This window comes from Trichechus manatus, unplaced genomic scaffold (assembly GCF_000243295.1).
Source record: "Trichechus manatus latirostris isolate Lorelei unplaced genomic scaffold, TriManLat1.0 scaffold00020, whole genome shotgun sequence".
Lineage (NCBI taxonomy): Eukaryota > Metazoa > Chordata > Mammalia > Sirenia > Trichechidae > Trichechus > Trichechus manatus.
Window position 1 is genome coordinate 9323083 of NW_004443956.1, and position 26809 is coordinate 9349891.

Consider the following 26809-nt stretch of genomic DNA (forward strand, 5'->3'; position numbering starts at 1 on the left):
TTCATTAAAATATTGTTTATACCCTTCATTACTTCAAAATTATGATTGTTATTAGACTCATTGATAGATCTTGTTATTTACTGCATTAATGACAGAGCATGCATATGTATTTACTGTACTGTGGTGACTGTCTTCAGATTATTTGGTTCTCTGCAATACACGCGGCGTTTCACCTCTTGTGCTTCAGATCCAGCTGCATGTGTGTGTCTAATTAACTGGACTTGGCAGTGAACCATTCGTCACATTGATGGAGCCGCTTGTTGCCTCAAAAGGGAAAGAACACTGCTATTTCTTTTCCAGGAGTGAGAGGTTTGAGATGAAAGCCGACTTTGTGATTCTTTTCAGACATAAGTCTTCTATCCTTCTAGTAGAAATTGGGTACTGAAGTGTGTAATTCAATTCCCTTTGATTTTCATTCTTTAATGACAGGCATATATAAATGATTTGTCCTTATAATCGACTGTGCTGCTGGCGAGCTGGTAGCTAATCCCTAACTCAAGGCAATAAAGGGAACCTGTGTGAGGTGCAGACAGAAGGGAGGGGGACCAGCCCCTCGCTTGCTGTCCTCTTCCACACCCATCTTCCATTTCTTTAGCCAGGAGTCAACAAACTACTTTTTATGCACAGAACAGCTATTAAACATTCTAGGCTTTGCAGGCCATGCGATCTCTGTCGCAGCTATTCAACTCTGCTGTTATAGCATGAAAGCATCTATAGACAATACAGAAACAAACAGGCATAGCTGCATTTCGGTAAAAGTTTATTTACAAAATAGGTGGTGGGCTGAATAGGGTTTACAAGATGCAGTTTGCTGACCTCTGCTTTAGGCTTGCGGTTCTCAGAATGTGGTCCTAGGAGCGGCTGCATCAGCTACACTTGGACATTTTTTGGAAATGCTTATTTTTGGGCCCTGCACTAGACCTACTGAATTAGAAACCTTGGAGATGAGGCCCAGAAATCTGTGTTTTAAGAAACCTTCTAGGTTATTCTGAGGCATAACGTTTGAGAACCACTGCTTTCGGCCAATTAGATGTACATTGACCCAAATAGAAGGATTCTCTCCTACCCAGTTGTCTTAGTTATCTAGTGCTGCTGCAACAGAAATACCCTAAGTGGATGGCTTTAACAAAGAGAAATTTATTTCCTCACAGTAAAGTAGGCTAAAAGTCCAAATTCAGGGCGTCATCTCTAGGGGAAGTCTTTCTCTGTCGGCCCTGGAGGAAGGTCCTTATCCTCAATCTTCCCCTGGTTGAGGAGCTTCTCCTTGCAGGGACCCCAGATCCAAAGGATGCGCTCTGCTCCTGGCACTGCTTTCTTGGTGGTATGAGGTCCCCCTGTCTCTCTGCTCACTTCTCTCTTTTATATCTCAAAAGAGATTGCCTCAAGACACAATTCAATCTTGTAGATTGAGTCTTGCCTCCCATCCCCCCTCATTAACATCAGAGAGGCAGGATTTACAACATACAGGAAAATAACACAATACCGGGAATCATGGCCCAGCCAAATTCATACACACATTTTTTGGGGGACATAATTCAATCCATGACACCAGTTTATAGCTAGAACTCATTTCAAAAACTTTCCATGCTCAATGTTAATTTCAATTTCTGAAACTGCATCATATTTATATATTTGTTTAATACAAATTATCCATGGAGAATTCCTCAGAGAAAATTCGTTTGCCCATACTTTGTTGCATAGATCATTTGCTCATTTGTTGACTGATTAAAACAATAATCTCGTAAAGCTGATAATCCTTTAGTGGTAAATTCTACAAAGGTGCACATCCTACAACCACACAAATTCGGATCAAACAGTGCACAGTTGGAAGACTTTCTCCCAACTGAATTGGAGCCCTTGGCATCAATGAGTCTTAAATTTTCACTTTCTCAAAATGCAAAAACAAAAATGGCAGAAACAGGTAACATACTGTATCTAATTGGGTAAGCAGCTAGTTTTGCAATAAAGGAAAGAAGTGCTCAAAATGCAAAATTTATGAGGTATGAAAAGCACGAGAGATGTAAATATCAGGATTCCAAATTTTGTCTAATTGCCATTGGGTTACAACAATGACTAAACACAGATATGGACTATCATCATCAAGAAAAACTGGTCCAGTTGTGAGGATTTTTGTCATCTTTATGTTGAGGTGTAATCCATACTGAAGGCTATGGTCTTTGATCTTCATCAGTAAGTGCTTCAAGTTCTCTTCACTTTCAACAACCAAGGTTGTGTCATCTGCATATTGCAGGTTATTAAAGATCAATATTTTAAAGACAACAAAATATAATATTCAGAAGGGGTAGAGTAATGCCTGAGATTATAGAAGAGTAAGTGGTGAAGGAGAGTCCCTGGGTGGTGCAGACAATAAATGTGTTCAGCTGATAACTGAGAGGTTGGAGGTTCAAGTCCACCCAGAGACACCTTGGAAGAAAGGCCACTGAAAACCCTATGGAGCACAGTTCTACTGTGACACACACGGGGAAACCATGAGTGAGAGTCAACACAACAGCAACTGTTTTTTAAGTAGTGAAGGTGGGATTTGAACCCAGATCCATCCACGTGAAAAGAAGAGCTAACAGCAGTGGCATTTAACATCATACGTACTCAGCAGACTATCCATATTCCTGGAAATATTCTTGGGGAATTGTAGCACAACGGCCAGCTCCTCACCAAAGTCTTGTGCTTCCTTCCATGGAATATACTTGTTACTTAAAGCCCAGTCAAGGGCTATGCTTTCCAGGCTCCCTTCATTTAGGTGTGGTCCTGTGACTACCTCTGGCCAATGACATGTGAATGGAAATCACATGTGTCACACAAGAGTAGGGAGCAAAGAAACAAAGCAGACTTGAGAACTGTTTCTAGGAGATAATATTGGATGTTATCACTGGATGGTACAAATGATTTGCTCTTGGCTACTAACCAAAAGGTTGGTGGTGTAAATCTACTCACCTAAGCTACGCTTCTGTAAAGCTTACAAGCTGGAGAACACTATGGAGCAGTTTTACTCTGTAATACATGGAGTTGCCATGAGTTGGAATCAACCTGATGGCAATGGGTTTGGTTTTTCTGGTTTGTTCATCATTGGTGGGCAGAAGTGATGGGAGAACATAGGTCAGGAGCCTTCTGAATGTTTGAGGGAATTGCGTTGCCCAAACAACAACAAGCTTAAAGTAAAAAAAAAAAAAAAAAAAAAAGTATTTGACTCATTAACATAACAAAGATGACCCATTCCCAAATGGGATTATAACCATAGGCATAGAGGTTAGGATTTACAATACGTATTTTGGGGGGAGATAATTCAATTCATAACAACAAGCAAAGCTCATGGGCAGAGCCAGGGCCATGGGGAGACACGGACCAGCGAGTCCCCCTTCCTCTCACCACCCATTAAGGCAAGGATCCTTACAATGCCTGCCTGGCAGGATTCAGGATTCTTTGGTAATGGTGGCTGCTGTTTTTTTCCTTTCTTCCCTGCTCTGAAAGGGAGTTTTTACTGCAGTTATTCTGCCCCTGCTCCCACACCTATATGTTTGGTGTGTGGGCATGGTGGGAGGTGGGGTGACAGATAACTCACGGCCAGTCTATGAGGAGCAGCCCCATCTAGACCCAAGGCAAAGACTATGAGTTACTTGGAGAATCTGAACTTTGAGCTGGATGCATTCAGGGTGGGGCTCTGCACTGCCCCTTTTGGTGAAGGGAGGGATGTGTCCTGTGTATGAGCAGAAGGGTGGGCAGAGGTATTTTGTGGCCGGAGATGAGTAACGTGGAAGAGAAAGACAGGTGCTTATAGAGATCTGTCCTTTGATTTCATAGAGGAAAGATGTTACTGGGAAGGGGCTTCCCCACCAGGGACTATTTTCCCCAACCCCCTGGCAATGAGGGGGAACCCGTGGAATGTGACTGTGATGTGAGACATTTCTGGGCCCACGGGATAAAGTAGCTGGACCTTCTCCACTGTCTACCACTTGATGTAGATACCCTTAGAAGCCATATATGACAGAGTCACAATATGGAAGGATTGAGGCTTCCTGGAATCACCACATGGAGGAGAGCCATGTCTCATACAGGGACACCTGAATCCCTTTTTGTGTGGGTTAGGAGTAAATTTCTATTGTGTTAAGCCACTGAAAGGAGCAGTTGGAGTTATACTGGAGCATAACAAATTACTGCATTCCAGTACTTACCAGATGCCTGGTGAAGAGAAATCATATTTAGGAAGATTGCCTGTGGGATACTTAATCTATTCCTTTTTCTAAGCACTAAACTCTATTTCTGGTTTCAGTTAGACTAGCTGAGAGCTGGTGCCTACACTAGGCCATTTTTTGTACAACTCATAGAATTGCTTTTTTTGAATTATGGGAGCCATTAGCCTGCACTGAGGAACATTGGCAAAGCATTCCATGAATTTTGTGAATTTACAGTACAAGTTCCTCCTTCTTCCCTTCCTCCTTCCCTTCTCTCACTCAGTATTTATTAGCAGCCACTATGTGTCATGCATTTTATCGAGGTACTGAGATGGCATGAAGATCGTACTCACTATTTTACACAGTATCCTATTGTGATGGCTAATTTTATGTGTCAACTTGGCTAGGCTATGGTGCCCAGTTGTTTGGTCAAACACTAGTCTAGATGTTGCTGCGAAGGTATTTAGCTACGATTAACATTTATAATCAGTTGACTAAGTAAAGTGGATTACCGTCCATAATGTAATTGGGCCTTCCTTGTCCAATCAGTTGAAGGCCTTAAAGAGTAAACACTGAGGTTTCCTGAAGGCAAAAGGCTTCTTCCTCAAGACCATAACACAGATACCCTGCCAGCATTTCCAGCCTGCCTGACTTATGGATTTCAGACTCAAGACTGTAGCAGTTAGCAGCCTGTCATCTGATCTACAGATTTGGACTTGCCAGCCCCCACAGTGGTGTGAACCAACTCCTTAAAATCAATCAGTCTCTCTCTCTCTATGTATATATATATGTATATACGCATACACATATATACATATACACACTTACATATATCTATACACAGATACATATATATACTGTTGATTTTGTTTCTCTGGAGAACCCTAACTAATACATCTGCTTATTTAAACTTGAAGATATTTCTTTCTAGCATTGTGATAAGAATAGCTGTTTTTATCTTAAGAACCTGCCCGGATTTAGCTGGAAACATTCTAAATCAGGTATCAATCTTGTTTTCCTTTTTGAAGTGTGTCTTAGTTATCTAGTGGTGCTATAACAGAAATATCACAAGTGGATGGCTTTAACAAAGAGAAATTTATTCTCTCACAGTCTAGAAGGCTTGTTGTTGTTGTCAGGTGTCATCGAGCCAGTTCCAACTCATAGTGACCCTGGGTACAACAGAACGAAACACTGCCCAGTCCCGCGCCACCCTCACAATCGTTGTTATGCTTGAGCCCATTGTTGAAGCCATTGCAACAATCCATCTCCTTGAGGGTCTTCCTCTTTTTCACTGACCCTCCACTTTACCAAGCATGATGTCCTCCTCCAGGGATTGATCCCTCCTGATAACATGTCCAAAGTATGTGAGACGTTGTCTCGCCATTCTTGCTTCTAAGGAGCACTCTGGTTGTACTTCTTCCAAGACAGGTTTGTTCGTTCTTTTGGAAGCCCATGGTATATTCAATATTCCTTGCCAACACCACAATTCAAAGGCATCAATTCTTCTTCGGTATTCCTTATTCACTATCCAGCTTTTGCATGCATATGAGGCAACTGAAAAACCATGGCTTGGGTCAGGCGCACCTTTGTCTTCAAGGTGACATCTTTGCTTTTCAATAGGGAAGCCTTTCTCTCTGTGTCAGCTCTGGGGAAATGTCCTTGTCATCAATCTTCCCTTGTCAAGGAGCTTCTCAGTGCAGGAACCCCAGGTCCAAAGCACGTGCTATTCTCATGGCTCGGTTTCTTTGTGGTATGAGGTCCCCCTGTCTCTCTGCTCTACTCTCTCTTTTATATCTCAGAAGAGACTGGCTTAAGACACACATCTAATCTTGTAGATTGAGTCCTGCCTCATTAACTTAACCGCTTCTAATTCTGCCTTATTAACATCATAGAGGTAGGATTTACAACATTTAGGAAAATCACATCAGATGACAAAATGGTGGACAATCACACAACACTGGGAATCATGGCCTAGCCAAGTTGACAGATTTTCTGGGGAGACATAATTCAGTTCATGACATTCCACCCTTTGGCCCCCCAAAATTCATGTCCTTGCCACATGCAGAACACATTTGCCCATCACATCATAGCAAAAGTCTTAAATCAACTCCAAGTTCAAAATCTCATCTGCAAAATTCCTCTTTATCTGTGACATCTAGAATACAAGTTATCTGCTTCAAAAGTACTATGGTGGAACAGACACAAGCTAGACATTTCCACTACAAATGGGAGAAATTAGAGGAAAACAAGCGATAACAGTTGCCAAGCAAGTCAGCAGAACACATCACATTAGTTATCAAGGCTTAAAAATAATCCTCTGTTCTCTGAGACCATTTAGACAATGGCCCTGCCCTCCAGACTCTAGGTATTGGCCACACTCTCCAGATTCTGGGTGAAAGCTCCTCAGCTCTGAGCTTCAGATCAGCCTCCCAGGCCTACTGGAATGGCAACTCTGCTCCCTCAGCTTTGGACACACCATTCTCCTAGTCCATCTAAGTGGTGACTCCACCATTTGAGACCCCAGAATTTGTGTCCTTACCCTTTGAGCCTGAGGCAGCTATGCTTCCTGTGTTCCTTGACTTTTCAGCTTCTGCTTCCTGGTTCCTTGGCCTCTTGGCCCCTCGGGTCTCACCGCTCATGTCTGCCTGCTGGGGCAAGTGTTCCAAATCTCTTTAGCTCCACCAATAAGTGCCAGAGGCACCCTACTCTGCCAGGAAGCCTCCTGCACAAAGGCACTCAGCTGTCTCGCTCTGTGTCGTGCTGGTCTCCCGGTTCTGCTGCTTCTGGTTCTCCGCTGCTGCCAGTTTTCCACTACTGCTTGTTCTCTGCTCCTGCTTCTCATCATTTGTACCGTCTCCAGTCTAACAGCTTTCTTCACTGCCTTCTGAGTTCTCACCAGAATTGTCTTTGATGTCCATAATTCCACCAAGAGTCTCTTTAAGGCAATCTTAAAACTCTTCCAGCTTCTACCCATTCACAGTTTCAAAACTGCTTCCACATTGTAAGTATCTGTTAGAGTAGCACACCACTCCTGGTACTACATTCTGACTTAGTCGTCTAGTGCTGCTATAACAGAAATACCACAAGTGGATGGTTTTAACAAAGAGAAATTTATTGTCTTACAGCCCAGGATGCTAGAAGTTCGAATTCAGGGTGCCAGCTCCAGGGAAAAGCTTTTTGCCTCTGTCAGCTCTGGGCGAAAGTCCTTATTATCAATTTTCCCCTGGTGGAGGAGCTTCTCAGCCCAGTGACCTCTAGTTCAAAGGATGCACTATTCTCATGGCTCTGGTTTCTTGGTGGTAGGTGGTCCCTCTGTCTCTCTGCTCGCTTCTCTCTTTTATATCCCAAAAGAGACTGGTTTAAGACACAATCTAATCTTCTAGATTGAGTTCTGCCTCATTAAAATAACCACTTTTAATCCTGCCTTATTAACATCATAGAGGTAGGATTTACAACACATAGGAAAATCACATCAGATGACAAAACGGTGGACAATCACAATACTGGGAATCATGGCCTAACCAAGTTGACAGATATTTTGACAGGCACAATTCAATCCATGACAAAGTGCCTGTTAGAAAGCTCAAAGTCAAACTTGTAGCCCAGTCTGGCTTATCTGTAGGTCCTACCGCTTGCTCTAGGTGTGTTGGCATCCCTTCTGGTTCCCTCTTCAGTCTTCTGTCCTTATTTTCCTGTGGCCTGACTTCCTTTCATGTCTATATTACATTTTATCTTTATCTTTCTCTGTTGATATGTCCACATAAGCCACCTTTAATGCTTTTTGGAATGTTTATAAATTGAACATTAAAAGAACAGAAACAATTTTCAGCACGATTTAGAGTTTCCTTATAAAGCGTGCTGGACAACAGCAGTGGAGTTGGCTCTGTTTGCTAATGAGAACCAAGGTGTCACCAAGATGAGCGTCTGCCTCGCTGAGCGCCAGAGGTTATTAATACCTAGTGGCTCACTGTTCATTGTTGAAGGCCTGAGCTGATTTAATCTCCGCTTTTCATAGAGACATCTGCTGGTTCCCCATTTGCGTTAAATTAAAATAAGAGTCCAATGTTTGGAATGGACTCTGAATGATCCTTTAATTTGTTCTATTTTGTACAATATACACATGTTTGTCTCACACTTGGGGACTTTGTTATTAGATGATTAATTACAGAACACTTGCTCAAAGTTAAACATCAGCCTGGAACTCAAGAAAGTAATTTGGTCCCGACTTGCCTTTCTAAATGTTTTTCCCTATTACTCCTGCAGGCATCACCCAGACCAAACTAATTGGTGTCTGCAGAACATGCCCTGTGATTTTCATTCCCGCTCTCCTTGTTCCTGCTATTAATTTCACCAGAGTTAAGAATAATAGCTTACATTCATTGAATACTTACTTGCCAGGTATTTTGTAAATCACTTTACTTTTTAACTTATTAATCCCGATAGTGACACTATGAAGTAGATACTATTATTATCATCCCCATTTTCCAGATGAAGAAACTGAGAGCAGAGAAGTAAGTGGCAGAGCTGGAATTCCAACCCACGCTGCCCCAGCCCATGTTCTTAGCCACTACTCCTTGGGTTCTCAATTTTGGCTACAACTTAGTATCCTTTGGTGGCACAGTGGTTAAGTGTTCGGCTACTAAGCCAAGGGTCGGCAGTTCAAATCCACCAGCCACTCCTTGGAAACCCTATTGGGCAGTTCTACTCTGTCCTACAGGGTCACTATGAGTCAATGAGTTTGGTTTTGGTTTTTTTAGTATCCCTTGTAGAGCTTTAAAAAATATATATACAAATATCCTGGTCCCACCTAGGCCAATTAAATGAGTATGAGTATGATCAAAACATTGATACTTTGAGTGTGATCAAAACACTGATACTTTCAAAAAAAAATCTTTCTGGGTAATTCCAACGTGCAGCTAGAATTGAAATTCATTGTACTATTCAATTTTCCTAGTATGAAGTGTCTCCTCTTAATCTCACCCTACACATCTTCCCTGTGAGTGGAATCAACTCTCTCTGTACCACAGTGATTCCTGATTCAATACCAAAAGGTATCATGAAGAACTTTGGAATTTTGTCCTAGACCTTTAGAATTGGCTCAATACAGGGCTTCATAGTCATGTGGCTACTAAGATACTAGGATTTCTCCAGGGAGAAACTTCTTCTTGCATAACCTTCACTCTTGAGTTTTTGAGATTGCTGGCAACATCATGATGGGGTTTGCTGACAGAGCATTGACCTAACTATCAGAATTGAGGTGCATCCTTTCTGGCATTTCTTGGGTTTATTCTCTTTATCGGTCAGAAATATGGGCCCAAGTACTATGTATAGCAGTTATATTAGAGGAAATTTCTTTAAATTTTTTTTGTTATCTAGTGATACACTCAAACACAAATCTAACTGTGTCATTTATGTGCACAAAACCCTTACTGGCTGCCCTTGTTTCTCTTAAGCACAGAGTTCCCCACCTTATCGTGGCTGCTAGGTACTGCATGAGCTTGACCTGCTGCCTGCTCTGGTCTCACCTCTGTCCAGCCCCATCCATACTCCTCTACACACAGGCGCATTGAACTTCCTTCCGTTACTTGGACTCATTATGCTCCTTCTTGCCACTGGAGCTTTGCATATGCTGCTCTTTCTGCCGAGAATATTGTGGTTTTTTTTTTAAGGATTTTTTAAAATTTTATTGTTGTACTTTAAGTGGAAGTTTAAATTCAGGTTAGTCTCTCACATAAAAATTTATACACACATTGTTACGTGACCCTAATTACTCTCCCTACACTATGACAGCACACTCCTCCCCTCCACCCCTGATTTCCTGTGTCCATTCAACCAGCTCCTGACCTTCTCTGCCTTCTTATCTCAACTCCAGGCAAGAGCTGCCCATTTAGTCTCATGTATCTACTTGAGCTAATAAGCACACTCTTCACGAGTATCATTGCATGTCCTACAGTCCAGTTTAATCTTTGTCTGAAGAGCTGGCCTTAGGAATGGTTTTAGTTCTGAGTTGACCAAAAGTCTGGGGGCCATGCTTTCTGGGGTTCCTCTAGTCTCAGTCAGACCATTAACTCTGGTCTTTTTACTAGAATTTGAGTTCTACACCTCACTTTTCTCCTGCTCCATCAGGGACTCTTGGTTGTGTTCCCTGTCAGGTCTGCCGAGAACATTCTATTCCATCTTCTTACCTGGTTACTTGAGGTCTCAGTTTGGATGCTAATTTTGCTGAGAAGCCATCCAGAACCCCCGCTTCCATGGTTAAACACCCTCACCTCTGCTCTCAGAGCATCCTGACCTTATCCCCATCACAACACAAATCACACAACTTTGAAATCACCCCTTCATTTGTCTGTTGTCTCCCTGGGCCTTGTCCTAGGCTGGGTACCCTAGAGGAGCAAAACCAGTAAAGTGTATATAAAAATATATATAGAGAGATTTATCTCAAGGAAATGGCTCACACAATTGTGGAGGTTGGCAAGTCCAAAATCCGTGGGTCAGCAGCAAGCTGCAGACTTCTCCTGACTCACGTGGTAGCAGGGGCTAATGAACTCAAAATCTGCAGGTCAGATGGCAGACTGCTGGCTCACGTCCCAAGAACCAGAGGTCAGAGGATGACGAGGCAAATGCACGGTCAAATGCATGACTGAGAGAAGGTGAGCTTTGCCAGGACATCCATATATATTGGATGCAGGCCACACCCCTATGAAAACTCCCCTTTCAACTGATTGGCTGCTAGCATCAGATCGCAAAATGGAGGATGATTACATAGTATCTGCCAGACTACTGAGAATCATGCCTAGCCAAGTTAACAACATCATCTTAACCATCACAGACCTCATAATCATTACAGCAGGGACCATGTCCTGTTGGTCACTCTACCTCTGATGCTCAGCATTGAAGAGGATGAGTAAGTATTTGTGGAGTGAATGAATTTTCTGATTTGGGCACTTTCTTGGGCCATTTTATGTATCATTTTTTTGTTTAGACAAGAGGTGGTATTAGATAGTTTTATCTTGAATTTCTCAGAGCCTGCAAGAAGAAATCCTCAAAAATTGCAGGCTTCAGACAAATGGTGTAACTCTCTGAAATATATACTAAAATTCTGTCCATCAGTCAGCAGACTGTTGAGTCCATTTGTAGAAATTTCACATCTGGTTAATGGTTGATTATGTTGGTTAAGACATATATACTGAATAATTCTACCTTTTGATTAAAAGCTCTGTGTTAATTTCATCCTGGTACCTGTTTTGTCCCCACCCAGGAACATCAGGGACAGTTGAGAACAGAACATGCTTCTGCTTGAGGTCTTCTATTTTGGTTGCGTCAAAATGGAATAGAAAATTCTCAGCATATCAACACAAGGAAAAGGGTAAGTAACGCAGGAAAAAACAAAAACAAAACAAACAAAAAAAAGTTGCTGTTGAGTCACTTCAGACTCATGGCAACTCCATATGTTTCAGAGTAGAACTGCTTATAGGGTTTTCAATGACTGTCGATTTTAGAAGTAGATTGTCAGGTCTTTCTTCTGAGGCGCCTCTGGGTGGATTTAAACTACCAGCCTTACAGTCAGTAGCTGAGTGCTTAACTATTTGCACCACCCAGATCTTCAACGTACATTAAAACAACCATTTTAAGTGCAGGATGTGATGAGATTCTGGGGTTGAATCTGTTTATATTCAGTTTCTTGTAAGTAGCAGCCAAGAGTATATTTACACTATCTTTTCTGATAGTATTGCTTGAAACAATCTTATAGCTGGATGAGGTTGTATTTAGATAGAAGTACAGAGGTAAAGGACAGACAAATCTTTTACCTCATATTCCTTTAATTTTTGCAAAAACTAACTTAGTCTATCCTAGTCCCAAACTGCCACAGCATGCAACACTAGCAACTCGAAAGTAACATGACATAAAAACTTAAGTTTACTTATTACAGGTTATATTAAATGCTTAAAAATTGCCAAATTAATTCTTTTGATAGAGATTATTATACCCTTTATGAAGTTAAAAACATCTGGCTTTTGACTGGCCCTACCCATACACAGACTTCATCTTTCCTCTGCTTCCTCCATGGAGACCAATTAAAGCAATGTACAGTTCAGTTGAGTTTGTAGAACACTCAGGACAAAAGAATGTCCCATTATGCATAAACAACACATACTCAGGTACAAGACTACTTGAACTGGGATTAGAAAATAAAGACTTTAATATCTTCACTTCTGAATGAAAAACAAGCACATCACATTCAGTTTGTCTTCACTCTTCATGCCTTACTGGAGACAGGCTTCTGTATCACGGTCTGGCCTGATTTTGTTTCCCTGTACAAAGTTCTGGAAGCTTGAAAGCTTCATTTTATGTTTGATGGTAATCAAACGAGGAAGAGGTACCCAAATACAAGTATTACAATTGAAACTGCAGTTCTGATTCACGGTTTCTTGTCTCAAAATTTAGAAATGCACTTATTAATGAAGATATAAATTTAATATTTTTTTCTTGAGATAATCACAAGAGTTTATCATTGCTAATAAAATTCAACACTTACTACATGCCAGGAGATTGGAGTATACATTTAAGTACTTTTTATGGATTATCTCTCTCAGCTCTTTGGTGTTGTACTCTTTTCATTTGCTTTTCACAGATGAGGAAACTGCAGTTCCAAGAGAATAACACGCTGAAGGACATGTGACTAATCAGTGGCACAATTAGGGTTGACATCCAGGCCTGTCTATGTCCCCAGATCCAGTGATTCTATATTGCCATATAAATTTTCCATTTGTCTGTTTGGGAACCAATGTAATCTTAGTACCTTATCTGAATAAAAGCATGGGCGCTGCTATCAGACTGGTGAGGTTGAATCCTGGTTCTGCAACTGGGTAGCTGTGTAACCTTGGGCAAGCCTCTTCTTATTTTTGAGACTCAGTTTCTCCATCAGTAAAACGGAGATAATAACAACAGTAACCTTCTCACGTATTGTTGTAAAGATGAGATGCGATACGGCTGGTAACATGCGAGTGTCTGACGGTCAGCGAACAACAAAGTCTCAGTTCCTGTAGTTATTATAATTTTTTCATAAGGGCTATCAAGTACAGTAGAGAATTTCCATAGTGTATATGGAGAATTGACACAGTGGTCAAAACAATGGACTCGAACTTAGCAACAATCATGATGATGGTAAAGGACTGGGCAGTGTTTTGTCCTGTTATACACAAGATCAGAGCTGACTCAACAGCAACTAACTACAACAGCCTGTGGCTTCATTACGTCCTTTCTCAAACCCATGAGCTTGAAGATTTTGAAGGGATCAGGACCTGGTAATGTAAGAAACAACCATTCCTCCATCACCTCCATCTCCACAAAATAGTCCTATAATGCCTTCGTACTCATTTGAATTTGAATCACTTCCCCAGGTATCAGGAATGAGTTCATCAGGTGTCCTTTGGTATAGGTGTTACGGAGGCCTTTTTGTATACTTTCTATAAATTTTTTTGTGCTACATCGAACACGACATTTTCAATTCATAAAGAAATGAACTGGAGTCAATGTAAAATATAAATACTAATCAGGAAGAAAATGAACTGACACCACTTTGTAATTCTCCACAATGTTTAAATATACCCAAAGTTAGGATCCATTTACTCTGATGCCCCCCTATGTACAATGGACCCACTAGTCAAAATATTATCTCAAGGTAGAAAGTAGAATTGAAAAGAAGTGACTTAATATTTCCATCACAAAGTTTTGTTTGATTGATTTTGGGGGTGTTCGTGAGGATTGCTTGCAGCAGGATGAGTGGTCGGAAGTAGAGAGAGTGTGAGATGTTCAAGTGACAGCAGCGTGTGGGTAACAGTGTGTGTGGAAGTCGGCGATATCAAAAAGGCAATTTGGCTTGCTTTGCTTTGACATTGTCTGAAGTGTTAGGATAGATGTTTTTAGCCTGTTGTCAGACACTACACAGGGAGATTTGTCTCAGTAGAGGACTCTCATGCTGTCTCCTCACCACACTTTATGCAAATTTTAAGCTGACTTCCTACCCAGTTTCCCACAGCAGATCCCTCCATTGCTACCATCTCTATATTCGATTAGCACGTCTCAGTTTAAGAACTATATTAGGAACTGGGGATGCACAGCTCAATTAAAGCACTCTATTGTTTGCTCCCCCCATCTATCTTTTCAGCCTCCTCTCCTGTATGATCTCATTGTTCCATGGGTTTCAGCTTTCCCTCAAGGTCTTAATCAAAACCTAGGGCTTTTTCCATGCTGTTCTCTTTGTCTGGAAGGCTCTTCACCCAGCCAGCTTGATTTGTACCTCACATCTCAGATCTCTCACTTCTTCACAGAAGCCTTCTCAGCCTCCTTCAGATTCTTTGTTATTACCTCCTCTCATAGGATTGAATTCTTATCTTTCTGAACATGCAAGTTCCAGTTTATAGATTTATAGGTATGGTTAGGTTATGATCTGTCTCCCCTGCTGGACTGAAGTCTTCATGGGAGCAAAGGGATATCCTTATTCTTCATTATAATCCCAAGTATTTGACATAATGCGTGGCACACGGTCAGTGATCAAAAACTAATTTTGATGCATGCATGAATGAGTGAGTCTCCCTATTACAGGAGATGACACTTGAACAAAAGATTATAGTACATTACGGTAAGTTATGACAGATGTTATTCAGGATGCTCCAGGGATACAAAGGAGTGCATCCATTAGCTGTGGGCATGGTGGTTTGTGGAAGGACCTCTGGAAGAGGTGATACAAGTTGGGTAATGAAATAGGAGTCAGATGGGGTGAGTGAGGGGTGCTGAGGCACATTTAATCAGAGAGATTGTTTAGTGTCAAGAAAGATGTCTAAATTACGGCAATCTTAAATTATGGAATGGAGAGAAATTGATGAATCTGAGATATATGGAATGTGAATGATAACGGGGTATATGTGTGTTGAAGAGGATACTTAAGTGAAGTCTAGTATGACTGAATGCTGTTTTCATTCTCCAGGGAGGTACAGGGAGAGAAGGCACTCCAAACTTTCCTATCCATGCTTTTGATGACATCTTTTGCCCATGTTTCCAGAGGTTACTCCATTTGGGAGCCCAGATATACCTCTACTATGTCCTGGAACAAATGATTTAATTTCTATAAGGCATCCTCATTTGTAAATGAGAATAATAATAGTACTTATAAGACTGTCATGAAAATCACATAAAATAACACATACAATACACAGGATCTGATGCACAGTAACGACTCAATAATCATAAACCAGTACTATTAGTAGTTTTAAACTAGTACTATACCTAGTGTTCCATGTAGTTTAGAAGACCATTGCCAGCTGAAATGGAAGACTCAACTTCTGTGGTTTACAGAGAAAAGAGAATGAGGCAAATAAGAGAGAGAGATCAAGATAAAAGGCAACATCATCCTTGAGACCAAGCTATGGTGAGTATAGATGTCCTGGCTCCTGATTTTGTTTCAGATTTAGCTGCTATGAGGCCGGCTGTAGAGCAATCTCTGCTCTTGTATTCTGTAATTCCATATATCCTCAGAATAGCTTCTCTTTTCACTTGATCTACTGTTGAGAGGGTTTAGGTTTCTTGTACCCCAAAGAGCTATGATAAGAACAGGTACCCAGTGGGTAGACACCAAAGGAGATCATGAATGACAACTTCTAAGCTGGCACACGAATGTCACTCTAAATTTGAAGAAAAATGACTTTTCCTTGAATAAGTGGTTGGTTAAACCACCCAATCATTTTACTAGCCTAAGCAGCATCAGTTGACAGTCCATGCAATTTTATTCTTAATTTTTTAAATGATGCAATAATGAAAATACTGAATAATGAACATAATGAGAAATAAAATAATGAAAATCAGGGACTTTTGAAATTACTCTCCATTTCATAAGTGAAATAGGTGGGCTGGGTAAGTGAGAGTGTTCTACCAATGTTCTAGCTCAGCTGGAGATCTCGAGGTACATGAGATCTCCTTTCTATAATCACTTCATCCATTTAGGAGCCCAGGGCCCTTCTCTAGCTTGCTGGAGTTTATAAGTATCATGCGGGTCATCTTCGCAGGGTGGAAGGCTAAAGAGACCTTAGGAAGTTAGTGCTTATGACTCCTGATGAACAATCAATGTGCAGTACACTAGCTCTTGTTAATGGATGGTTTTCACTGGAAGACAGATAAAAGGACACGGACAGAGTGTGTTGCACGATGATGTATATACAGTGCTCTCTTGAATGGAGACTGGAAAGATGAGTGAGCAGGTGGTGACAAATCTCTCTGGTACTAGTGGCAGATAGATAGTTCTTGCTCCAATGGACAACATTCCTCCTACCCATATGGTCCTTCCTTTCTCCCTTTCCCTCACAGCCCTCAGCTCATAGCATCTCTACATCTGGGGGCAAGAAAACCTCTTCAATTTTGCATCTGAGTCTCTGAATGACTTTGGAACTTAATAAGAATTTGGGTCTCTATTCTCTGGTTATTAACGGATGTCTTGATGCTCGGACTGTGGATAGGCTCTCAGAAATTTAAAAAGAAAGCTTGAGAAGATGGAGGAACATATAATTAATTTTTTAAAATATTCTTCATCTGCATAAATTTCTACACAGGCCTCAGAAGGGGATGGACACAGGTTTTACAACTTCCTTAGATGGAAGTTATCAGAATCTCCCACATGAAAATGTACCAGTATCTTCAGCAGCGTCAAATACTGTTGCAGAAGGACAAGGCTATAGATTTTCCTAGAAGTGTGAAATAATTCCGAAGACTTGCTCATTATTCATATGGACAGCACATTAACAACACAGGACCCTAAAATCTTGTTTTATCTAGGCTGGAGTCCAGCTAGGGGGATGAGAAACTAACTCTTTAGATTTAGAACATTTTCCCCCTTTTCTGAAAAAAAATATGAGTTGATTAAAAGTGCTCTCATATCAGGCGACAGCAGGTCTTTGAAGACATACGAGCTTTCAGAGATAATTGGAAAACAACGACTTTGGGGCTACTTTAGAGAAGTTTCCATCTTGAAGAATTTGGGATTATGTGTGATCAAGTTCATTCCAGCTAGATAACTGACAAGGATTTGTGGTGTGCCACACCATGATGAAATACACACACACACAAAATACACACAATGACAGACGTTACAATGCAATGTACTTTATTTAGATCCAAGTATATGAACTAAATAGACTTTAACATGTAGTTTTCCCACTGAACCGACTTAGAAATTCTTGGAATATTTCTTAGATGATATCCAGATTCATGAACCTCAAACTCTTTGGGAAATACATGTCCAAGAAGAGTAGCTAAATAAATTCATTACATGCAGTTAAAATGCATATAATTTGTATTACATCCCCAAACATCCAGTATCATTACAAAATTTACTATTTATCTTCTGTCCTTTTGGTGAACTAAATTGAGAAAAGTGGCTAACCAATTGAGTCTGTAAGCTGTTTATCACTGAGTTTGATTTAAGGGTAATTTTTCATCCCTCCTTCCTTAACACTGGGAACTACCAAACTTTTCATCTCTGCCTATTTGATTGATGAAGCATTGCACTTTGGTATTTAATTGCCATTTCTTCAGTTGAGTCATGTTGAGCATTTTTTTGTCCATAGTTGACGGTCATTTTTATTTCTCTTTCAGTGAAATATTTATTTCCTTATACTAAAAGACATATAGGTTCAGTACATTCTATGTAATATGATACTATTTCAATGTATAATGCTTTATGTGTGTGTATCTATAGGCCTGTGCATGCATAGATACTTTCTGTAAGGATGTAAGGAATCTGATAACAGGGTTCCTTCTAGAAATTAGGATGTAGAGAAGACCGAAGGAAAGGGGAGGAGAGGGAAAATTATTTTATTTTTATCCTTTCAATGCTGTTTGAGTGTACATACATTTCTATTTTTCACCAAAACCAAACCAAACCCACTGCCATTGAGTCAATTCTGACTCATAGTGACCCCATAGGGTTTCCAAGGCTATAAATCTCTACAGAAGCAGACTGCCACATCTTTCTCCTGTGGAGCCACTGGTGGTTTTGAACTGCCGACCTTTTGGTTAGCAGCCGATTGCTTCAGCCACTGTACCACCAGTGCTCGTCAGGGTGTGTATATTCATTTTATAACAAAAGTAAGTTTTCAAAAAAAATTAATTTGCTTACTAACTTCAGAGTGTAAGGAGACAGCTATGTAAGCCAGGTGTTACACATTCGCCTGTCTTAGGGATCAGGCAGGTAACAGCAATGGGCCACACCCAGGTGTAATTAATAGGAAATATTGAGGAGTCCCTGGTTGCCAATGGCTAACATGCTCGGCTGCTAACCAAACGGTTGGAGGTTCAAGTCTGCCAGAGGGGCCTCAGAAGAACAGCCTGGTGATAAAATTTCCAAAAAATCAGCCACTGAATACCCTGTGGAGCACAGTTCTACTCTGACACACATGGGGTCACCATGAGTCAGAACTGACTTGATGGCAACTGGTTTAGTGAGGCCTGTGGGAACTGGAGAGTAGCTGACCCACTTAAAAGCGTGCAGAGTTAATTTGCCCAACACTGTCAACCTGCAGAACAGGTCTAAGGGTGGTTTCTGCTAGTGGGCTGTCCTGTCAGTTGGCAACTGCTGCTCTAAACTAAAAAAAAAAAGAAAAAAAAAAAATTAACATCCACTTTTAAAGGCACAAGAATACCTGAAAACTGAATCCTATTCTCTTTATTATGAGAAGAAAAAAAAAGAAAAAATACAGGGACAGACTTTCTATGAGAAAGAATAAAAAGTTTGCTCATGGAGCCTCATGTCAGTTCTTCTACCTCTTTCCTCTCGTTCCTTTTACAGATACAAGTCTTGGATCTCTCACCTATCTAGGTGGGTTTAGGTGCCAAGTAGGGGAACATATACTGTCTCAAAAGAAAATTTACATACAATTCAGAAATTATGTCTGAAAATGCCACACTTTTACAATGATTCTACAGAAGACCCTCCCTTTTCTAATTAGAACATTGGAATCTTCTTTCAGAAATACTCGCGATGACGCCAACTGAGATCAGCATTCTGTCTATTAAACAAGCTGAAGTCCACCTGGAAAGCATAGGGCACGTTTCAAACAGGGCTGCTAATGGAGGGACCAGAGACCACTGCTTCGTGTTCAACCCCGATCCACCACAGCAATTCATTATCTTGCTATTTCATTGTGTGCAGACGACAAATAACAAATGTTGGGACTAAAATAGGTCATCTTCTCTGTCTTCTAAAACATTTAATGTTTGTTAATAAAAATAAGGGCTTTAGCTTTCTCATACTATGTTTGCTCCGGAAGGCCTCTAGATGATTCCCACACTACAGTTGAGCCTGACCTGTCACAGAGATATTATAAATCACATTATTACCAGGACCAGTTATGTAGTGTTTGGTAAGCTATTGGCATAGGAATCGTCAGCTGGACTCAGAAGAACTAAAAGCCATTCCTGGGGAGAAAAAATCCATATAGTCTACAGCAGCCGGACTCAAAGTCTATTTCATGGAACACTGGGTCTGCCGGATATGAATACATGGAAAAAGACTCTATGGTCAAAAAAGTTTTAGGAAAACCGGGTTAAAGTTCAAGTGTTTTGTGCGCAAGACTTCTCAGAGACTTTATTATGTTATGTTCTAGAAGGCTAAGAAGGGTCAATTTATGCAATAGTCTCACATTTATATCACTTTTGTTCTATGGGAAACTGTTGGAGATTTCAAATTTCCTTCAATTTTCAGACCTTTTCAATACCCATGGCTTTCTCTAGGGAATATGATGGTATGTGGTCAAAATTTTTTTTTAATTATGTGTTTTCCAATGGAGCAATCTCCAGAAGCAATTTTTGCAGAGATTCTGCTTCTGGAATTTCATATAATGTATTGGAAAAGAATTTTTTAGAGTCTAATTCTATCAAGTAAATTTTATTTTGCAAAAAATGAATTATAAACGGCAAGTCTGAATACAAGCAGTTGTTTGGAAGAGTGTGTCAAACCATTTCATGTGTTCGTGTCTTAATGCTTCCTGTGGGTGTCGGTTAACGTATCCCCCTCTATGTCTCACTACCCCTTCTCTCTGATTCTCTCCTTCCCATGTCCCTCCTTGGGTCGCTTTCTCTCACTGTCTGCCTGTCATTTCCCTGTCAGTCTGTCTATCACCCTGTGTCTAAGTCTTGGTGTATTTCTCAGTATCTGTCTCTTTTACTCTCATCTTGGAGGCTAGGTATGATGTGCCAGGAGCAAAGTGTCCTGATATATTGTGATTTTTTTTTTCCTTCACAGAAATAGCCAGGAGCGTGATGACTTTTTCATTATATTAAGTGTAAACTAACAGTTTAAAAATAATGGGGTTTTCATAGCCATGAAAGTTAGACATGTCTAGGATGTAATCTAAGGAGGCTTGGTGGCACAGTGGTTAAAGCACTCAGCTGCTAACCGAAAGGTCGGTGGTTTAAACTTACCAGTCACTCCATGGGAGAAAGATGTGGCAGTCCACTTTTGTAAAGATTTACAGCCTTGGAAACCCTGTGGGGCAGTTCTACTCTGTCCTATAAGGTCGCTGTGAGTCAGAATCGACTCCCTGTTCCCTGCGGCTGGTGATCCAGTACAAGAAGATGAGAGTCCTGAGTAAAAGTTGCTAGTAATCAGAGTTATTAGAATGGCCATAATTTATACTGAGTAAGAAGAAAAGGCCTATGAACTTATTAGGGATATTTTTCTTAGTAAGAGTAATGCTAAAATTCCCAGTGCATTTAAGGAGCTTCCCTGCTAACCAGTAGTTTCAATTATTTGCTTCCCCCACATACTTGTCCAAGTTAGGAATAGATATAAATGACATGAGAATAAAAATAGAAATAGAGCAAGCTGCATGAAAATTTCCTGGGGAGATAGACATTTCATCCCCCCATGCCTTAAATCATGATGCGTCAATCATTCTATAAAACTGAAAGCGTTATTTGCACAAATCCTTCTAACTATTCTCTGACAATGACCTTAGAAACTGCAATCAATATCTGTATGACTTAGAAGTCTCTGGAAGAAAGGGAGGGGCAAGTATTGGCCGAAGTACTGGATGATCCACACAGTATCGACATAGTTGGGCTTTCCTCCCCTTTGTCACCCAGATGTCTGGGCATCTTGCAGAAAACCTTTTGGAATATGATGTGTGCCTGTGTCAGGTACTGGTTTGCAGATGCTTGATGAATGGAGAGCTGGCTAGCCTGAGCTGGTTTCCTAGCCTGACACTTATTGGCTGCATGATTTTGAACATGTCACTGAATTTCTCTGTGCCTCAGTTTCCTGATCAGTAAAATGGAAATAATAGGAGGACACACTTAATAGGGTTGGGGTAAGGATTAAACGAATGCATAGACATAAAATACTTAGAACGGTGTCTGGCATATGGTAAACTTTCAAAAAATGTTAGCCATTATATTTGTTATTATTTTTGTTATTAATTATATTCCATTATTTTTAAAGCATTGAGATTGATACAATTTTTCAGTGCCGTTACAGATCAATGAGAATCATGCGCCATAACTTCACAAACCACCTAGAAATTTAATTTTGTTTGTTTTATACCACTGCTTGGAACAACTCTTCCCCCAACTAAATAATTACGTTTTGAGTCACCATCCTCTTGTTTATGAATCTTCATTTGATTTTAACTTCTAGTCCCTGAGAAGTAATTTAAAATTACTGAAAGTCTGCGCATCATAGTTTTAGTTAGCCTCAACCAAAGATATTAAGTAGGATACCCTCCCATTTCCGGTAATAGAACAATTAAGCAGTAAAACCCAACAGGGTGTGAGCTGACCAACTTACATTCACTAAAGAATATTTCCAGGCACAGGTCCAAAGGTGGAATGCTTTCACAAATACTTATAAATGATGATCCCATAGTTTAAGTTGTTTGGTGTGTATTTTGGTGTTTTTAGTTATCATGCAATATCATATCATTTGCTAAAATAAAATCCCGCCACTGGAAAATTTCACCAAATATTATATACTATACTTCTGAAGAAGTTGCTAAGATTTCTGTCCCATTTTAAATGATTTGGCTTCTGATTTTGAACCGTAAAATAGTTCAGTATATGCTTCTTTTAAAATCATAGCAGTTCCTCTGTTTTTGAAACCAACAGAGAAGGCAAGGGACCTGCAATTTCAGAGGAGAGCAAATGACAGCAGTGGGAACATTTGCCTTGGGAAATGCATTATACAAGGCAGCATTTATTTAGGACAAACGTGGTGTATGGATTGTCAACTGCTCTTATGAGGAAAAGCTGGCTTCTATCCACTCTTGGGGAACTAAGAAAGCGGAAATGCAGGAGACATTGTAAATGTCCCAAAGTGGAGAAATTAGTTAAACAAATGAAGGTATATGTACCCCTAAAATCATATGTAACCATCAACCATAATGTGTTTGAAGAATATATATTAACTTGGGAAATGTTTATTATTTATTAGGTGAAACAAACCACAAATAAGACAGTATTACAGCATTTACCTTCAAGAAAATACCTTTGTTGTGTGTTTTCTCATAAACTATGGAGTAAGACTAAAGGGTATATACTAAGGTGATACTTTACAAAGGCGTGATAATCTTCGGGTGATGATATCATGGATCAGTTTAATGTATGGATGTATTTCTGTAGTTTTCAAAATTCCCATATTGAACATGCATCACTAAAGATGACTTACCAGCATTAGTAATATCCAGGATCATTAGCTGGAAGCAGTTCCAAGAAAACATGGCGGCTAAGATACCACTGCATTGAATTAATATGAAACAAAACTTTGTAAAATAATGTCTGTCTCTAAACATTATCCATACTTTTTAGTAAGATAGGAGACAAACAGCATCATTTAGTCATCACTTGATGGGAACCAGCTATCGTGCAAAACACATTATACACGAGTTCCTTAAATCTCACCACAATTTTATGAAGTAGAAACAATGATTGCTCCCATTTTACAGATGAGGATATAGGTTCAGAAAGCAAATGTGCCCCAAATCATGCTGTTGGTAACTGGTACAGCTCTAATTAGACTCATGTCTGTCTGAACACAACCTTAATAACTACATTAAAATTACTCATTTACATCTACACTCCATATTTAATTTGTATATAGAGATCTAGGCCACAAAAACAGTTTTGATCATAGCAATGCATAGAATTACACATACATGCCAATGAATTCAGGATTCTGGAAGAGTGAAATGCCATGAAAAATATAAACTATCAGCTTGAGACTAAAAAATACTCTGGACTTTGTTGACTTTTGCATGGAAGATTTGTAGCCCTCTTGTCGGAACACCCTAAAGTGTTCAGATTTCCCAAAGTCAAACAAGTTTCTTCTGAGTAACAAAATACTATCATTATGTAGTTTAACTTCTCAGAAACACTTGGGGCCAGAAGCCATTTCCCCCTCTACCAGCAGAGACAAGGCATTGCCCTTTGTGTCATGCATCCAAATCCTGAAGGCAGTTCTACTTCTAGATCATTAGAGATAAAAATGAACTGGAAACAAAATGGAGATTTACAGATAATAACCTCAATGCTTTCTTTGGCAAAGAGTGTGAGAAACCATCATGGTTTTACAATGCTTATTAGCTTCTAAGTCCAAGAGCTTCCTCCTGTAAGGAGGGCAGAATGGCTTTACACTGTCTGCCTTTCCTGCACTGAGGATGTAGACTGTCATGTAGAACAAGCAAATAATCATACTGTAGTGTTTCTCAATGTCAACACCATTGACATTTTGAGCTGATTTTTGTTGTGGGGGGCTGTTGTGTGCAAGGCAGGATGTTCAGCAGCATCTCTGGCCTCTACCTACTAGATGCCAGTAGCATTCCTAGTGTGACAACCAAAAATGACTCCAAACATGGCCAAATGACCCCGGGGTGGGGGTGGGGGTGGGAGTGGGGGTGGTAGACCTTCCCCAGTTGAGAAGCACTGATCATAGTGTATTCCCATACTTGGCTTCTTTTTCACAGTCTTTTTAAAAAGTGTGACCTTCCCATGGTACAAAATGGGCAGCTGTTAACATGCCACATGTTCTTGCCCTGCTAGGTGTGACTGGCAGGGCAAATCATATTGGCCCAAGCTGGGACAATCATGTTCTGTCTGCTGGGAACGTGCATTCAAGACACTGGAACTGAGTCAGTTTTGGGTCTTGCAGCTACAGCATCATGCCAAGTGAGACTAGAACTGGCGCCATGGAAATAAAAGCCTCACATCAGAGGCTCAGCGGGGAACCCTGGTGGCGCAGTGGTTAAGAACTCGGCGACTAACCAAAAGATCAGCTGTTTGAATCCACCAGCTGCTCCTTGGAAACCAGATGGGACAGTTCTACTCTGTCCTCTCGGAACACTATGAATCGGAAAAGGCTTAACGGCAATTGGTTTGGTTTTTTGATTTATTAGTCCATAAAGACTAATGAGGGAGCAGGAACTAAAACTGTTGAAGAGGGAACCAGTCCACGTAAGAGAAGAATGAGGAAAACAGAGAGCAAAAGGGTGTGGTCTGTGAACAAAGACAGTGAGATGGCAATTGCCTGAAGAATTCATGGACCCCATGAGGTTTGGCTGAATTTTCTGCAATTGGGTTCTCTGAGATTCCCTTATTTCCTTAAAATAACTTCCTTTTCTCTTGCCCTAGCTTTAGTGATTTCTCTTTAACAGCCTAATGATCCATGATGAAAATACATAACAACTGTTACGGATTAAATTGTATCCCCCAAAATATGTGTTGGAATCCTAACCCCTATACTTGTGAATGTAATCCTGTTTGAAAATAGGGTTTTCTTAGTTATGTTAATTAGATCATACCCAAGTAATCAGTTCTGATTTATAAAAGAGCAAACACACACACATGGGGGAAGACAGATGCCATGTGAGGACTGTCTACAAGCCAAGGGACCAAGGAACCCCTGGGACGACCTACAAGGAAGGAATGGACACGGCCAAGACCCTGAAGTGGACTTTCAGCCTCCAGAACTGTGAGAAAATAAATGAGTGTTTTTTAAAGTCAGTCACTCACTTGTTATATTTATGTTACAGCCCCGTTAATCCCTTGCCGTCGAGTAGATCTCGACTCATAGTGACCCTATAGGACAGAGTAGAACTTTCCCACAGGGTTTCCAAGGATTGTGTTACGGCAACACTAGGAAACTGAGACAAGAAGCCAATCTAGAAAATGTCGTTCTCCATCTCTATCTGGAGACGTTCTAGTTCCTGCTGTGTGACCCTGAGCAAGTGATTCACTTTTCTTCCAATTTCTTACTGAAGACTCTGAGGATCAAATCACACCCAGAACTAAAATTATCAAAGATGAAAGAGGAAGAGAGAGATCTGTAGTCTCTTTGAACCTCAGACTCACTACTGAGTTTGACAGTAGCATATAAAATTGTTTTAAAAAGGTGGTAGTCAAGACTTGGCTTTAGAGTCAAACTGGGTTTAATAGTCAAACCATCATTTATTAGCCATGTGAACACTGGAAAATTACTTAATCCTTCTAAGCTTCAGTTTCTCGATTTTTAAAATGGGGGTAAGGGGAAGAGTTTATCTGCCTATAGAGATGACCCTTAATGGTTCCTGCCTCCTTCTATTCAAGCCCTTGTAGTTCCCTGGCATACTGACTAGAGCCAACTTGTGTAACCAACGGGATGTTGTGGGAATGATAAAGTTCAACTTCGGGGATAGGTCAGAAAAGACCCTGTGGCTTCTGTATTATTCTCTTGGGTCACTGGGGGAAGCCAGCTGCCATGTTGTGAGGATACCACGCTCCTATGGAGAGGTCCACATGGCAAGGAACTGAGGTCACCTGCCAACAGTCATGTGAGTCACCTTAAAACAATCCTCTAGCACTGTTAAGCAGGACTAATTAAACCTTCCCACCACCCTCTATGAGTTTGTGGTACTGTGGTGGCTTGAATGTTGCTGTGATACTGAAAGCAATACCACTGGTATTTCAAAGACCAGTAGATCACCCATGGTGGACAGGTTTCAGAGGAACTTCCTCAGACTAGGAGAAAAGGCCTGGCAATCTACTTCCAAATATTAGCCAATGAAAACCTTATGGGTCACAACAGAATATTGTCTGATATAGTGCTAGAAGATGAGCCCCTAGGTTGAAAGACACTCGAAATACACAGTGGCCACAACAATGGACTTAAGTATACCCATGATCATGAAGATGCGGCAGGACGGGGCAACATTTCATTCTGTTATACGTAAGATCTCCATGAGTTGGTGCTAACAGCAAATAACAAAAGTTAGGCCTTCAGGTCTAGAACACCACAGTATGAGAGATCCTGAGCCAGAACCACCTAGCTAAACTAAATTCCTGACCCACAGACCTGTAAATAATGCTTACTGCTTTAAGCAGCTACGTTTTGAGATAATTGTTACATAGCAGTAGATAACTAATACATTGCCTTAGAGGGTTGTTGGGAGGATTAAATGGAATATTTCATGAGAAGTGTTTAGACAGTACTTGGCATATAGTAAATACTCAAGGCAGTTCTATTTATTTATGAATGTATCTCAAGCATCTAGAACTGGGCTTGGTATATATTAAGTGCTTATTCAATAGTTTTTGAAAGAAAGAAGCTA

General features: G+C 40.5%; 1 protein-coding gene across 2 annotated transcripts in view; it reads right to left on the reverse strand.

The window, feature by feature from the left end:
- TAFA1 (TAFA chemokine like family member 1) overlaps window positions 1–26809 on the reverse strand; it is a 659101-nt gene that overhangs the window by 127789 nt on the left and 504503 nt on the right. The gene's annotated exons all lie outside the window — the stretch shown is intronic.